At 43.8% G+C, this 17,277-nt stretch overlaps 1 long non-coding RNA gene across 1 annotated transcript; it reads left to right on the top strand.

Annotated features, from left to right (window-relative positions):
- Nucleotides 1-1,515: 1,515 nt before the first annotated feature.
- On the top strand, nt 1,516-4,548 carry LOC126516806 (uncharacterized). Its single transcript, XR_007596125.3, has 3 exons — nt 1,516-2,634; nt 2,938-3,045; nt 4,120-4,548. It is a non-coding gene; the product is annotated as an uncharacterized lncRNA (long non-coding RNA).
- Nucleotides 4,549-17,277: the final 12,729 nt, after the last annotated feature.

Here is a 17,277-nt window from a genome sequence, read left to right as displayed (position 1 = left end):
CGTGGTGTCGTCGTCTTTCTTGTGTGTGTTGTTTTTTGGCGCAAAATCTTTTCAGTATGCAAGATCACCAACTAGCCCAGCAGTTAACCCTTCTAAAGCAGTAGATTTCTTTCAAAAGAGAGAAGACTCACTGGCCGTATAGGATCATCGAGCCATTCCGCATCAGGAGGGGTTAGGGTGCGTTAGCCACTCTTCGATTCATTTTTCAGGCAAGGAACACGCTTATTTATGCTCCACGTGTAACGCAAGAATGTGCATCATGCTCTTGTTTACGTATACGCCTGTATTTTTGTAGGAGGACACCCTGAATGTACACTATATGCGGGTTGTTTCTACGAAGATCCACAGTAATATTTTAAAATAGCCTTATTGAAATAAAAGGACGGTTCCTTCGGAGACTTGCCGTCAGAGGTGGCGAAAACGAGGTGACGGGTGATATTAGATAATTAGTCACTAATTAACAAAATCACTTAACTCTTAAACTTTGAATTTCAGCTGGCTCACCCTAATTGGGAAATTGAGGCGAGCTCTCCCCGTACAAGCCGTATCAACCGTTGAATATGGAAAAACGCGATTGCCCGTGGAACTGTGGCACGACGAATTTTGGCTAACACAGCGTACGAAACCGAAAATGGATGGCTGCAGCGAGCGCCAAGCCGCGCCCCTCGAGGCGACGTCGGCGACGTTCTGTTCACGTCACGCAGCAGCGGGCAGCCATCGTGTTGCGGCTCCGGGCTCCTCGCTGTCGCATCACCTTTCTATCCACCCACCACGGTGGCTTAGCGGCTATGGTGTTGCGCTGTTAAGCACGAGGTCGCGGAATTGAATCCCGGCCGCGGCGGGGGTGAAATGCAAGAACACCCGTGGTCCCATGCATTGGGGGCACCATAGAATGGGGGCACGTTAAAGATCCCCTGGTGGTCAAAATTAATCCGGAGCTCCCCACTACGGCGTGCCTCATAATCAAATCGTGGTTTGGAATTTTGTAATGGCGGAAGCTGTCTGCATGCTTCGGAAATGGGGAGGGGATAGTTGCGTTGATAGGGAATTTGGCACCCCTTGTAGCGTAATCATCACCTATCTGCGCTCCCCAAAGGGAGCGCGCGGAAACCGATTTTTCATCGATTTGCTACGCACGTTTTGAAGCGCGCACGTCTGCCGATTCAAATCTGGCGCTACATTGATGTCATGCTGCGACTTCCTAGGCTGCGACTTGCAACCTGCAAAGAAAGCGCGCAGTTTAAAACGTGCATAACTAACAAGTCAAAAATAAGATACATGCTGTCTAAAAAAATATATGTTTAAAATATAGCTTGTTTTAAAGTGAAAATATGTTATAAGCACAAGAAAAGAATAGCGCAGGTGACGCCTCAGGCCATGGTGGCGATTCGCGCTCTTTTCTGCAGATTTTGAAACTTTCGGCGTCGGTGGAGAACTTCGGACCGTGTTTGCAAGGATGGCAATTACGGCAGCAGCAACACCGCTTTATTTCAGTTCTGTAAGTTATTTTATTGTGTGATTGAAGGGTTCATACTTTGCTGCAAATAATGCTGCACAATTTGAACGGCACGAACGTCAGTTGACGTTTCGGATTGGCGCTTTCATTGCAAGTTTTAAGTTTGTTAGCAGCATTCTTTTTCTTTTGCATCTTTGACACGTGAATATGGTACTGGCTTTGAGGCCACGATGGGAGCTGTGCAATACCGTCACCGACTTGATATGCGGTGATCGATCACCAGTCATGTCGCGATGTTAAACAGTTGCGATACTATTATTAATCAGTATATGGCACTGTATTAAAACATGATCACGTAAATAACACTCGCGGGCTGCAACTACTGACGAAAAATACGCGAAACCGCAAAAATTTCGCATGAACGTCGCCTCTACACCGTTCGTTGACCTTGTAAATCGGGAGACAAAAACGGCTGATGACCCCACATTGAGCTCATGGAAGTGTGTCCGCTCCACTCTTAGGCATTAGGCAATGAAAATAAAAACGACGGAAGGCAGCAAACAAGTGCGGTCGCCAAAGACCTGAGTCCTCTTAAGTGACGCCAGTAAAAAGCAGAAGTTATGTTGTTTCAATGGAAGCCACAAGAGAGTAAAACAATATCCTCAGCAGCTGCATATGCAACATTTCATGAAAATTGAACCTATAGAGTGGTTCAACAATCTGTCGGGCTCTGCTATGTTGAGTGCAAAAAAAAAAAAAAAAAAATCACCTTTACACATTAGCTAAATGAAACTTGCAATTTCAAGACATTTAGTACTGTGTGACTTTTTTCAATGTTCCTATGTAAAATCCTCTCTGCAAATTATGGTAAACTTTAACTTACTTTTTTTGTATTTTGGCTGAATGTGAAAATTTTGTTTAAGATAGATACTTTAACTTTCATTCTATTTTCACTGCATGGTTTCTGTGCTGCACTAACCCACGGGACTGTCAAGACAGATGTGTCACTTGCAGTGTTGTCAAAAGAGTAGTGTGAAGTCATGTAGTGTGCATATTTTTTTTTTTTTTTTGTTCTGAGCATATGATTCATTTCTTTTTCAGAGCAGCTGTCTTCACTTGGAGGTCACATTTGAGATTTTGTGCCAATGGTAGAGAGAAGCCTGGTGCCCTTTCCCAGTGTAAGAGGCAAACCTTGGATGAAGCGATTCATAGCTGTCATTGAATGTGACCTTCAAGTAATGTAGGGTTAATTAGGCTGCAGAGAGAAAGCAATAATAAATTTGGGACACAAACAAGGCTAATACAAGGTGTAGTTTGTTTGTTGACTCATGATAGTGAGCTAGCACATTTGCACTGTTTCCTTGACATAAGCAAGTGCAGCTTAAGGCTGTTAATAGCCAATGTGCTATCATTTTGCTATTCTAATTTAAGTAGTCATTTCTGCTACTCCCATTAGCTGATCAGTGTTGTCTGAATTTCAGAGGCTGCTAGGAACGACCCAAAGTGAGATAATATGCTGTCACACTCTCTCAAAACAGTGGCGGACTGGCTGACAAAAGTGCAGCTTGAGCATCAACTGTGACTCAAAGGTAAACGTGATGCATTTTATAACCTGAATTACATAGAATTCTTACTGTGTTTTCTGACATACTATATGAAAGTGACCTATACTTCCATTTATTGGTGGTGAACCTTGTAGCTTTTTTCACTTAGTTATAAGTATAAGTCTGAACTCTAGTTTGCCAAGTTGTGATGTTTAAATGCTGTCAGCTTCAGGAAAGGGAGTTTTGTGTTGTGCTATTTATGAGTAAGGAAATAGGTCTTCCCCTTTTGAACTTTGCCATATACAATGTGAATTTGATATAAAAACAATGATGATGAGGTTGTTTGTCATTGTTTGTGCTGACGAGAGGGTACTTAGTATTTTAGTGGCATATACCACAAGATTTGTCAACAAAGCTGTCAACTCAGTAATTATGCTGTGTAGCCTCAATTCCTTGTTTAATAATACAGGAATATTAATTTATGAATTACCTTTTAGTGTGACAGCTCAAAGCATGTGCCAAGTGAAGGGTGGCTTGGCACCAAAACTCAATGATGTCACCAAAACTCAATGCGGCGGTCCCATGGTACCGGACACAAACTGATGCACACACACACACTATGACCGTAGTGTGAAAACAGATCATACAATACTTGACAGGATAACAGGCGAGAGAGTCCTCCTGCATTTCGAAAAGAAGCGCACAATTGGTAGGGTCAGTTTGACGGCTTTCAGGGACAAAGTCATTATATCACAGTCAACTACTGTATTGAACTGCTTGAGTTGTTTGTGACATTGCATGAATGCCAACTATAGTTTCGGTGATGTGAATAGTCTCCTGCTTCATGTCTAAAAAACAGTGCTGCACTTGGAGCATATTTTAAGCTAGCTCTTATAAAATGTGATGTAATTAGTATTTGTGGTGCTCAAGGAATTGGGGCTCCATGTCATAATTGTGGGTTCGGCAACTACCTAAAAAAGCACAAAAGCATGACACAAACTTTTGTGTCAGTATTCCCTTAATGAATTTCTCCTAGATGCATTGCTTGATTTTAAAAGAGTAATAATTTTGATGCACAATTCGTTTTACACTGTTGATGTCTCATTTTAACTCGTGCAGAATATTAGAAATCATTGAGTCAGCCGGACTTTGTGTAAGCAGCTGCATCATTCCCTGAGGTGGCACGAACAAGGAAGATCTGTACTCGTGATCTCATCGAGCAACTTTCTGCATGGGAGTCCTGGTTGTCAGTAGAAGATTGCAGCCAAATATTCCAGGGTGAAAGTCGAGCCTTTCCGGCTACCAAGACATGACTGTAGAGCTCATAAGGAGTCCTTCATGGTACTCCGGCCAAAGTTCAGTTGTAATTCCAATTGGTAACTTTTGAAAGCACCACAAATTGGTTTTATGTGCGTGTTGTGAGAATGGTATAGTTCTTATCTCTATGTGACAACATAGACTGCACGGACAGTGGTGGCTGCCATGCCTGCCAGAGGGCACATCACAGCCACTCCTTCTCCCTCTCCCATTCACTCTCTTGAATAAATTGTTTCAGTAACCAAAAGACTTATTTTGCCTAAATCATGGCTCCAATTGGCAACACTGTACCACACACTACAAAACAGAATGCACCTTTGCTGCCTTTTAAGCTTATAATTCCGCCCAAGTCTTAGCCTGTTCTTTCTCTGCTTTATTTGAAAATCAACTGTACTACATTTAGTGATGCTCTCAAAAGAGCTAATTCTTCCCTGTACCCATTTTATAAACATTTTAATTGGCATTTTTACTAAGACAAATTTATTTTTTGTTGCACTGATAATTAATATATCTAAATTCACTGTAAAGAAGTTGCATTTACTAGGGTCCCACTGTATTAGTCATATGCATGGCAACCATACTGAATCACATTTGTATTTATGAAAAGAACTGCATTTTTTAGCACTCCATAAAGCATCTATGAGCCATTAAGGAAGGTTGTGTCAGTGTAGAGACAGAAAACGGCCATTCTGCATGCGGTTATTGTCTTGCTTAATGTGCACTCTTCACACACTTGCACTCAGTTCTGCTGCAATTACAAGGTGTCTACCAACCGGAAATTCTCAGGGATTTTGAGTAGTCTGGAAAAACGCAGGGAAAGCTCTGGAAATTTGTGCCTCTATCTATCAGGGGAAAATAGCTGTAATTTTATTGAAAGGGTCGAAAGTCGCGGTAATGCTGGCTCGAGTTACAGACAGGAATCATAATGAATTGTCTTTGACGCCCTGTCGTCGGCTGGAGGAGTTGCCAGTGTACAGTCAACGACCGACTTTCCGGATTCCCGATAATTTGGACGGCTTCGCGGCACCACCACGTACCCCATAGAGTCAATGTATCGGAACATCTGAAATTTTGGACGCAAGAACCCTTCGTCGTCCGATTTTCCGCTGGCAGCCGTAGCCACCACTGTGGCTGCTTCGACGTTCGCTATTAAGCTTTTCACCGTTGGGTGCCATGTTTTTCATTGAAAGAATTCACTGCTGTCAGCAATGGCACCGACTCCGCCTTTGTGGTCCTCGCGATTGGCTTAGAAGCTTGGAAAGCACGGTGCGTTGCATAATGCCAGTTCCCGAGAGTCAGATTCGCCTCTGTACACAAATGTTACTTGGTGAAGCAATCGCAAAAGTATTGCAGTGAAGCATGACAAGCGTGGGAAGGGGCTATAGCCACGGGACACACTATGTATTCCTTAATTATACACGCATGCACACGGTACCTGCTGTCAGTACGAGCACCGATATGCCTGATACGTGTGCCGACAGGCCTTCAGAGCTCAAAAAACAAAGTGTTGGCTGACGCGGAGATGCAGGTGTTCCTCATCCAAACCCAAATAAACTCTTTAAAGCAGTTAAACGCAACACTGAGGCGTTGTGCGTGGGCTGAGAGTATGTCAGTACAGTTGAGGTTGACTTTCCAGCTGCTGAGAAAGAATGTGAATTGTGACTAAGTTTGGGCCTCATACCACTGAGCATGCTATCAGTTGATAGAAAAAGCTCATATTCGAAAACATTTGCTTCTGTATGCATCTCCTTTTTATTCGTATTTGAGAATGTCCAACTCGATTTGCGTTTTTTTTTCAAAGACATTTTATTTGCTGTGCATTTTACTAACTCCTCCCTTCTATTATCTTTTTGAATAACATAAACACCACTCCTTAGTATTCAAATTGGATTAAGTCATCTTTTAAAAAAAAATTTTGTCATATGTTTACTTGAGAGTGACAGCATCAGGCGATATGGTTTCAGCCCGTCTTGACATAAAACATAGTTCTGCATCACTCAGGGTATTTTGCAAATGCACCTAGGGAAATCCTGGAAAACTCAGGGAATTTGGAAATGTCAACTTGGTAGACACCCTGCATTAGTACTGCATGCAATCGTTTAGAGTGCAGTCTACCTGAGGCTATAGTGGTATTTATTGGCTGCGTTCGGTTGTGGAAATGGCATATATGGATTTTTCATGTGGATCCATGCATTTTCATACCAGTGCAAGTCTACTAGCTCATAAGATCCACATGCAGTGCAATGTACTCGTGACCTGTTCAACAAGGTAAATAGAATCATACATTTGTTGCAATAATATTTTTCAGGCAGACATGCTTATTAAGTGCACTGCTACAGCCGGCATGCGTGGTATAGTATGCTAATACTGATCCACTTGTGTCACAAAGCAATGGTCCTTTCTGATTCTGAAAACGTAGCACAATTTACAGGCATGGTGCTCAAACATTGAGAATGGCTGAACAAAATTAGTGGATTGCAATGTACTATGTGCACTCAGTGTGTGCTTAGGCTGAACTAAAATACCTGTTTAAGCTGTATCTGAAGTTATTGGAAATAAAGAGGCACAATGAAACGCTTTTTCTGCCACACATGCATAGTAGCAGACGATAGAGTTTGAAAACCTCCGATGACGTTTCATTACCAACTTTGGTACACATTAATGGTGGTGAGTGCTGATACAATTTGATGACTAGAAATGCTTATACTAGCATGAGCTTAAGCAAAAACTATTGTCTTGCAGTTTAAAAGGAACATGTGGGAGAACCATATATAGAGCACACATACATTTCTTTGTGAATGTTGGGATAACTATTTTGGTTCTGGTGCTATGTATTGATAAAAAATATTTTGTTGTGCCGTATTTATTCTTTAAACAATTATCAATTTGGTATTTGTGCAGTATTACAGTGACATAAAATCAAGGGCTTGACAACAGCTCATCTGGTTGGGAATTAGGCACAATTAGACACTGACCACAGTCAAAATTTTACTGTGGTCTTTGCCCTTCATGTACTTTTGTAGTCACATGTAGGATAAGAATTCAACCTTCCAGGATCATAAACATGGGTATGTAGAGCTAACTATAGCACCTGAAAAGTTGAAACAAGCCTGCATGTTGGATGTCTACGCCGCAGATGCAGCAGTACTTCCTAAGGTGGCTACCAGCTGTAAGTAGAGGGAGCATTAACTGAGGTACCAGCTGGCTTGTGGAGGTCTATGGCTAGAGTACAGCTTACAAAAAACAACTACCAGCCATGGCCTTATGGCTAGATTAAGCTGGTAGGTAGATGTCTACTAATTAGCTGCGTGCTTCCTGGGTTCCTAATGTGACATGAAACCTTCAAGACATTCTAAAATATGTGGTGAAATAGTGAATCACCTCATAAATGCAGACGTGGGTCTTTTGGCAAAAGTATATCTGGCTAAAGGGCAGCTTTCCAAAGCAGTCGACTTGATGGAGTTTATAGTTTCATATATAGGGTTCACAATATAAACAACAGAACTTTGTGAAGGCGGGAAGAAGGCTGGATGTGATAACCCATTTGTTAATTGGTGCCTTAATTTGTGCTGCATGCCATTCTGACATTCATCCCATCGCAATTAAATAGATATGCGCCAACACGCAAGAACACCTCACAAGATAACAGGCGCGGGGTAGATCCCATTAGACAAAAATAAATGAACATTGCGTTGTGCACGTGCAAGTATATACTGAAACGACTGAAAATTTAATTTGGTGCACTCTGAATAAAAACACAAGTGCACAAAAAAACTACAATGTAGAAATTTATAGGGAGCTAAAAATTTCGACAGAATTGCCTGTCTGGTTGGGGAAATTGATTAGAACTTTGGGAGTCTTCCCCAACGACAAGCACCGCCGCCGACCCTTTCACCTCCAGTCTATCAAGGAAAGGTTTCCTCCCCGCCTTTCGCTCTCCACCCCTCCCTTCTCTTTTTTACGAAGGACGTTTTAAGGGGCTTCAGTTTTAAATAGGGTGCCTCGATGTCCTCCTCGCCCGCCGCTCCGTTCAGGGTGGAGACATTCTTTGACGGCGCCGGTGCCGCCAGAACCGGTTCGTTCTAGCCACCGCCGCCATGTTCATGCCCGCCGCGCGCGCTGCACGGAGCAGGTGGTAGGACGTTGCTGCGACGAGTTCGCTGGGTGTCGTCGGCACAAAATGCCCGGCTGCTGCGTGCCGTTGTGCAGTAATCACTCGAGGAATGGTTGGCGAATGTTTCAGTTCCCAAGAGATACAAAAAGAAGAATTTTGTGGACTGCAAGGATCAAGCGGGACAAATGGCAGCCCACGAACACCTCGTGCATATGCAGTGTGAGTACTGAGGCGCTTCGTGGGAATTATTTTTCCGACGTGGACTTTCTTAAGCGCTAGTGATGATCGAAGTAGATTGCGTATAATGTTTCCTGGTAGTTAACATTGGGCTGACAAGTAGATTACCAGTTAAGCAAACTAGTAGCAGTAACATTAAAGTGTTTACAAAAAATAACATCTTGACTGTCCCCGTCATGTTCCGAAAACCTATGTGCGCGTCTGTGTTGTTTATGGCGTGGTGTGTTGCGCGTTCGTTGATGTTTTTCAGCTTTTCGGTGCTGCATGCGAATCAATTTGAGTCGTTCCTCTCGCCCTTCCGGACGGTGCAGGACAACCAGGAAAAAGCTGGTTGGAAAAAAATGGTGCGCCCAAAGTTCGACAGTGTTCTGGCAGCCTGTAGTATAACCATTGCTAATTAACGTTACTTGGACGTTACTCGCACGTGTGGAATTGTTTGCATAACATAATAGTGCGGTTTTAAATGTAGCAGCTGCAGTAAAGTTCGGAAAATGTTTAGGAACGTACGAAACACAGCAATTGTAGGCGTGTGAACATTGGTCATATCTTGCGAAGGAAATAAATTTTACGACTTTCTATGAACGCGCAGGCTCATTTCGAAGAGGACAGCTTCGAGCAAAACAGAGCAGACGGATGGAAAAAACTAAAGCCAAATGCGGTGCCGACAGTGTTTTCCTTCAGACGTAAGTTGTTCAATTTTTCAGCGTGTTCCATTTTCATCTCTCGGTAGGAGGTGGGGGAGGGGTCGTTCTTAAGCTGTTGCTACGTAACTTATATATATATATATATATATATATATATATATATATATATATATATATATATATATATATATATATATATGTATATATATATATATATGAGAACAAGGGCGCCGGGCACGAAAAATTAGTGACCCTGACCGAAAATGACATTTTGTCGCTCTACAGGAGTTCTAAGCGTGTAACGAATGTAACAAGCGGTGCTTTCGACAGAAAAGTGAAAAGACATTAAGAAAGTCGTTCGTGGCATGTACCGCTGTTGCATAATGCTGTTTATGGGATGCATTTTGATGATATCCTTTCATTTCGCAGCTTTGCCTCGTCACAGAAAGGCACCAAAGGATAGGACCGGACCCGCTGTCCTCTCGGCCCTACTTGAAGATCAACACGACATAGCCACTGATGATCATGAAGCTGCGATGGACCCAATGTCGTCACCAGGCAGGTTTGAGCTGACTCAAGGACAGAATTGCAGCCCACACGACGCCAGCTCAAGTGCACTGGTAACAGACGAAGCAGGTCTGCAAGTCTCAGCCAGTGGAATGAATGCCGGGGCCTCTGACCTGCAGTCTGCTTGTACCTCTTGCGCAGAATTAAGTAAGCAGCTCGCAGACCTGACACGAAAATACTGCGAACTTCAAGAATTGCATACCCAGGCAAACTCAACAATCCAAGGTCTCCGAAAAAAAGTTAAGAAGCTCGAAGGTAACATTGAAACATTCGGAAAGAACATCAAGTTCCTTAACGAAGACCAAATACAGGCACTGTCGCGCAATAGCAACAAAGGGAGTACTTGGTCTCCGCAAAGTGTTAAGCAAGCACTTCAAATTAAATTTTCATGCGGGACGTCCGGCTATGAAACCTTAAGGAAACTCGGGTACCCGCTGCCAACTAACAGAACTCTGGCGCGTCGCCTACAGGCACTCAGTTTTCTGCCCGGTATCCTGACTGACGTGATCGACCTGCTAAAAACGAAAGCGGAGGGTATGCAAGACATTGAAAAAGACTGTGTTCTGCTACTAGACGAGATGGAGATTGCCAGGGGCTATGAGCTTGATCGCGCTGAAGATGTTGTTCTTGGGGGAACAACTTTACCTGCAAAGCCGGATGAACCTGCCCACCATGCCTTGGTGTTCATGATAGGGGGTCTTAACCGGCGGTGGAAACAAGTGATTGCCTATCACTTTACTGAAAGGAGCATAGACGGCCTTATTCTCAAAGACTACATATTGAATATCGTGAAAGTTTGCGCAGATATCTCCCTGAGGATCCGCGTCGTCACTTCGGATATGGGTTCTTCCAACAGGGCAATGTGGCGTGAATTTCGCTTCTCTAGCCACAGGAACTCCAACACCATATGCTCGATACCACATCCTTGTCTAGAAGACAAAGAACTCTTCTTCACTGCAGATGCTGCACACGTACTTAAGAATATCAGGGGCCAACTTTTGAGTTCTGTCGTTTTCACCATTAGTGATGCAACCAAGTGTCAACATGACCTACCCTCAAGGGAAGTAAAACTTGAGCACGTGCGCGCAGTGGCAGACTTTGACAAAAAACGGGAGCTGAAAGTCGCGCCAAAGCTCTCGGACATCCACGTGTCGAACGGGCATTTTACGAAGATGAAGGTGGGAGTGGCCGTTCAGTTTTTTCGAGAAGCTCCTGCCGGGATTCGGTACTTGATAAAGCAGAAGATCTTGGATCCGGAGGCGGAAACTACAGCGTGGTTTTTAGAGCTTGTCTTTAAGTGGTATGCTCTTATGTCATCACGACACCCATCAACTGCCTTGAGTCTTGAACACATGGACAAATATCACGCAGCCATAGACGTATTGTGCTTGGCGTCTGAGACCATTCGGGGAACAAACATGGGGAGCACATCCCAATGGAAGCCCTCACAGGCGGGTTTCTTGATAGCCACATCTGTGATCATTCGCCTGCAGGATGTCCTTCTAAGAAGTGAAGGCTACAAGTTCTTCCTCACGAGCCGATTGCTCCAGGACTGCTTGGAAAATCTATTTTCGGTTATACGTCTCAGGAAGCCTGTTCCAAGCGCCTACGATGTGAAGTGTGCGTTGAAGCTTGTTTGTGTCAGCCAATTCTTCCACACACCGTCAACGACTAGCTACGATGTCGATGACGCACAGTACCTGATCGACCTGCTGTCGGCAGGTATGCAAGAACAAACGGCAGCCGAGATTGAAGCTATCGATGACTCGGAGATCCCCTTTGTCGAAGAGGTAACATCAGCTGAGTGCGAGATTTTGTTTCATATCGGTGGGTTTCTTATAAAAGGGATCCTCAAATCTATTGGCCACTGCGAGCAGTGCAAGCCCGCATTGTTAGGCTCAAGCAGCAGTGAGCATGCGTACTTGACGTCCCTCAAGGAATACGTCTCTGAAGGCAGCAACCTTCATTACCCAAGCGATGCAGTCATGCTGGTTCTTAAATCTTGCGAGGAACATTTTAATGGTATCACCGCCTGGACGGAAAGCGTTTTCACCATGAAATCTCCTTTGAAGGCTGTAACCGCATACTTGACAAAGATGTTGCGGTGGGGCGTAACGTGCGCCTGTCAGGAACACAAAGAAACAGTGGAAAAGCTCCTTGTGTCAAACTACGCGAGACTGAGGCTGCGTGTGCACCTGCGTCAAGCCGCGGCAACGGGACTTGACGGGCATGCAAGCAAGACGTGTGCAGGAGTGAGCCTACAGTGAACACTGAAATTAAATTTTAATGCATATCGCCAGAATTCAAAAACTTTCGTTTCATTTGTGTTACTCTTTTAATATAGTTTTCATTCATGTGTTTATTCTTACTTTGCTGTGCGTGCTGATTTTTCACCTTATGTCTGTACAAGGTATCCGCTTTTTTTCCAACTTATCAAACTGAGCTGCAAGCTGACATTCTAATTTATTTTGTTCAAGTTAATTCAAGGCTTCATTGTAGTTTCTGGTCATTGGTCTGAGATCTACGAAAGACCTGTGGCAATTGACACCTCCTGACAGCTGACATAATAAAAACCTGCATGGCGACCCAAACATCGTGACCGAAATCACGTATCTACTCGTCACTTACTGACCTCGTTTTTTTACCGCCGGCATCTTCTTATGCAATAGGAATTTCCAGGGCTGCATACCAACATGCTCACAAGCAACACAGGCTCACGGCGTAACTCTTCGCGAAGAACAGAAATGCAGGCAGCGTAGCAATTTTTGCATTCCTCTATGAACGCTTGTGTTTAACGGATCATTTCCCACTGTAAAACAAAGGGATTCCCGCGCAACTTAATTTCTGTATTTACAGTTCGTAAACAAAACACGCCAGGACGCTGATCAATGGTTGCACGCATTTTGCAAGCACTGGTTGCAAGCACTTCCAGACGACAGCATTAAAACGACACTAAATAGAAACAGGAAGTTGAGCAGGCATAAAAGAGGGACCCTAGGGAAGGCGCACATATTTTTTCGGTGCAAAAATATTTCTTAATAGTAGAGAAATTCGTAATCGAAGTAATCAAACAAGCGCATTGCTTCCGTCAAACCGCTCATCCACACGCGCGCCAACAACGCGCCGCTCGCAGCGGGCAAGAACATGGCGGACGCCGTAGCAGACGACGCACTTGTCTCCACCCTGAACGGAGCGGCGGGCGAGGAGGACATCGAGGCACCCTAGTTTTAAAAGCTGCACAGCGCCACCTCCGAAGAATATCTTCCGAGGAAGGAGCCGAATGGGCTCCGAAACGTCTGGCCAATTAATCCCGTTATTTGGTTGGAGTCTCTCAATTTTCTAAGAAATTTATATTCACGAGCATTCACCTTTAGCAGCATAATTAAGCTGAAAATGTGAGGACAACCAAACATGACGCCGCGTCGAAGGACGCATGTGGCGTTATAACAGCATAAGTCCGGCCGCCGTTCCTGCGACCCGGTCGACGGAGTGGAAAGGGGGGGGTAAGCGTTATAGTGCCCTGGTCGTTCGAACGCTTAGGGCCCGAAAGCGTTAGGTTCACCCAAATAGACGCTAAATAATGGTTTGGCTTGGCTCCGTATATTATTTTTAAATAGGTGGCGCTAAAGCGATGAACGCGACGAGAGCCTTGAAACGGTGCTTCCGTTCTGCCCGTGCGGTATGGTGCGGTCTTCGCTTGTGTCCGTGGCTGTGGAGAAGTGATTTTAGCTGTTTGATGTCGTTAAATGCGAGAGCTTGTGGCGAAGTCATTGAGTATGGCCGTAGTAGTTCTGCCCATGTAGTGTTTTGCGTACTTCACCTGCGCCTGTGACTGATCGTGTTGCCCAATAGCTTTGTGGAAAGCGACGTGGTTTGTGCGGATGTCATCGCAGCGTTTGCCAGCTCCTGGGTGGCCCCTGTGCCAGTTGTTGATGGCGTTGCGCCGTAGCTTTGTGGAAGTTGATGTACCTTGTGTGGATTTCGTTGGCGCTTATGACTGCCTTAATTATAGGTGGTCACGCTGCCTTTTGAAGCGCGTCCAAGCGCGAGAAACTTCACCGAATTTTTTGTAAACAATGTGGACGTCTCGAAATGTTAGCTAGAAATCAACCAGCAGCAACCAAGTCTGTATTTTGTGGTTTTTCGAGCTTATGCTCATGCGAGCAGCAGAAGGACAAAAGATCCGTTACGTAATGTCAGTTCCATAAAATCAGCTTTGCCGCAATAGTCATGTTGTGCGGTGAAGCATACGTAATGTATTGCGGTAAAGTGTATGAAAAAGTAGGCAGGTACCACTGCGTTACTGGGGCGATTTTCTTGTATTATGATCATGGCCGTGCGCAAACAAGGAAGAATCACAGTCGAAGCGCATGGCACAAACCTTGCCAATGCTTCAACTGGAAAAAAAAGAGAAAACGAATTCGAGTGGGTGATGCCAAAAACAAAGCCTTGACTTTTGTATTATCAAAGCAGTTCCGAGAATAGTCAATCATATTCCAAGCTCCTGCATTATTTATGATTGTTTAAAGTATATGCATATATTGTGCACCAGCCTTAGCACCAATTCTAATGTACTTTAATGATGTAAGTTTAATAACACGTGGCAAATATATAATTTGTGCTGTATGGTGTTGTGCTGTTTATAAGCTGCTGCTTTCATGTGGTAATGTGTACATTGGCTGGATGAGTTGATGCATCCTCCTTATAGAACTCATTGAAAGGTGAACCACCTGTCAAGCCATCATTGTTCTTGCGGTTGTACACCAGATTTCACAAACATGGGGATAGTTATATAGAAAGAGTAGCTGAGGCTTAACATATCCACATGCATGCACAGGAGTGCGGGAGTCGACCATCTATCTCTCTAACTAAGGTTGAATGTGCATACTTGAGTAACATGTAACACTTCTTGGGTGTCAGGTTTCTTTTATTGTTAGCCTAGTTTGTTTTTTCTCCCATTTGTAGGTTTTAGTGTGTGTTGCTGTAGAGTGGCTTTCTTGTTGCTAATAAATTTGGAGAAGGCAGCGTTCTTCATTTTGTGCATCAGACAGCAAGTGAGCATGTTTCAAAGGATGTTGGATTTTGTTGCCATAAGCAACAAAAAGGCATAAGCATATAGACTGCTTGCTAGAGGTACTCTTTATAGCATTAAGGATATTATCATGCTGATAACTCTGTGCACAATAACTAGAAAGATCACATCATGTCTGACATGTCTTCTTGCCACCATGAAATCTTGTCAGATGCATAACACGGGACATACACCACAGATCTTGGCCAGCCATTCTCATTTGTGGTCTCGACCTCCTACCACTGAGCAGACTGGTCCAAGAGACAAAACATGCAACTTTTATCTGATTAAATGTAGTGCATGTTGCACAAAATTAGATGTCAGGTGTTATTGTTGACACAGATACATATCTGTGAGCCTCATAAACTAATGTCAAAAGAAAGAGAGTAATACCCATGAAATGCACTCTTGGTAGGATGGCAGGACCATTCTCTTGCAGAGGTAAATAACAACCATGCAGCAGTATCATGATATCAAGCTGAACAATAATTCACTCCAAGAATAGGTTTCTTCATGCAACATTGCACTGATAGTCTTGGAATACAATACCCATTGCTAACAGAAGGCCTTCCAAATTATGCATGACAGGAGGGCATATTTTAGGAAGCAAGAATGAAAACGGAGCCAGTTAACTATGAAAGTTGTGAATGCAACTCTGCAGAAGTTAGAAAAATGAACCAAATGGAATAGTTTAAAAGTAAGTGGTTTAGAGAGAAAAGGCCGTTTTATTCCATGCCAGAAAAGCAAGCATAGGTTGAAATGCTTTCCACATACATACCTTCAAGGTGCATGTACAGGGTCTGTCCTGAGAGTAGTGTCAGTAAGGCGATTAAAAATCATTTATTGAATTTGTTGTTACAAAAAGTTAAAAAATCTTCAAAATACTCTCCTTTTGCGTCAATACATCGGCTCCAGCGCGACTTGCAGCTCTCAAATGCGTTGCGGTAGTCCTCCTCCAGAATGGCCTTTAATGCTGTGGAGCTAGCTGCTTTGATCACGTCCGCTGTCCCAAAATGATTGCCTTTCAGGGGTGTTTTGAGGCATGGAAACAGAAAAAAGTCGGGGGGGGAGCCAAGCCCGGGCTGTACGGGGGCTGGGGGATCGTTGGCACCCCTGCTTTAACCAGGTAGTCGGTGACGATGAAGGCACTGTGGGCCAGTACATTATCGTGGTGCAACTTCCAGTTGTGTGCAATGTCCGGCCGGATGTGTTGAACCCTGCGTTTCAGTCTTTCGAGGACATCCACATAAAATTTGGAGTTCACAGTGGTTCCAGGTTCTTCAAACTCATGATGAACCAGTCCGTGGATGTAAAAAAAAAACGATGAGCATGATCTTGATCTTTGATTTGCTCATCCTGGCTTTCTTCTGGGGAGGGGACGAGTGTGTGTGCCACTCAGATGATTGCCTTTTAGTCTCCAGGTCATATTCATATACCCAAGTCTCGTCTTCTGTAATGACGTCCAAAAATTTTCGCTCACATTTGCACATGTTGAGATTTTCTTGGCACATTTCAACACGGCGTGACTTTTCATTTTCAGTTAGCACTTTTGGAACCATTTTTGTGCACGCCTTCTGCATGCCAATATCGTTTGTAACAATTTCATGAACTTGAGTTTTCGAAACGTTTGACATGTCGGCCATTAAACGAACACTTAATCGTTGGTCTGAGTTCAACAATTCCCTCGCTCGTGTCACATTGTCAGCCGTAGTGCTCGTGGATGGCCATCCAGCGCAGTCCTTGTCGTCGCCCTCTTCCCGGCCTTCCAAAAGGCCTTGTGCCACCGAAACACTTGCCGATCTGACAGGGCATGTTCTTTATAAGCAGTCTTGAGCATAGTAACAGTTTCCGCAGTGGTATTGCCAAGTTTCACACAAAACTTGATCGCAAATCTTTGTTCTAATGAGCGCTGCATTTTCACTTGCACAAGAATAAAAAACAGCTCTCACGGACAGGCCCGTCCAACACTCTCCGATGTTCAGACCGCTGTGTGATGTGTGGTGCGCGACATGGTGCTTAGATGGATTCTGTCACTACTAGTTTCAACCAGTTACACCACTCTGACATACAGTCACATCACAATAAATTTACTGACATTACTTTCAGGACAGACCCTGTATGTGGTGATAGACAAGCTTTTTAGATATAAATGTTGGGAACCTGGATGGAGGTGAGGGACATGTACAGTAAAAACAAGATGTACTATAAGGTCAAAAATTAATTCTTTTAGTCAGAAATTGGTCAGTGATGTCTGGCTTCTCTTGTTCCCTGGCCCTGGATGGTGAATACAAAGTGTATATATATATATATATAATTGTGTACAATCA

Source organism: Dermacentor andersoni, chromosome 1 (assembly GCF_023375885.2).
Source record: "Dermacentor andersoni chromosome 1, qqDerAnde1_hic_scaffold, whole genome shotgun sequence".
In the NCBI taxonomy this organism is placed as follows: domain Eukaryota; kingdom Metazoa; phylum Arthropoda; class Arachnida; order Ixodida; family Ixodidae; genus Dermacentor; species Dermacentor andersoni.
Note: the sequence above shows the minus strand (reverse complement) of the source record. Positions and strands in the feature narration are given on the sequence as shown.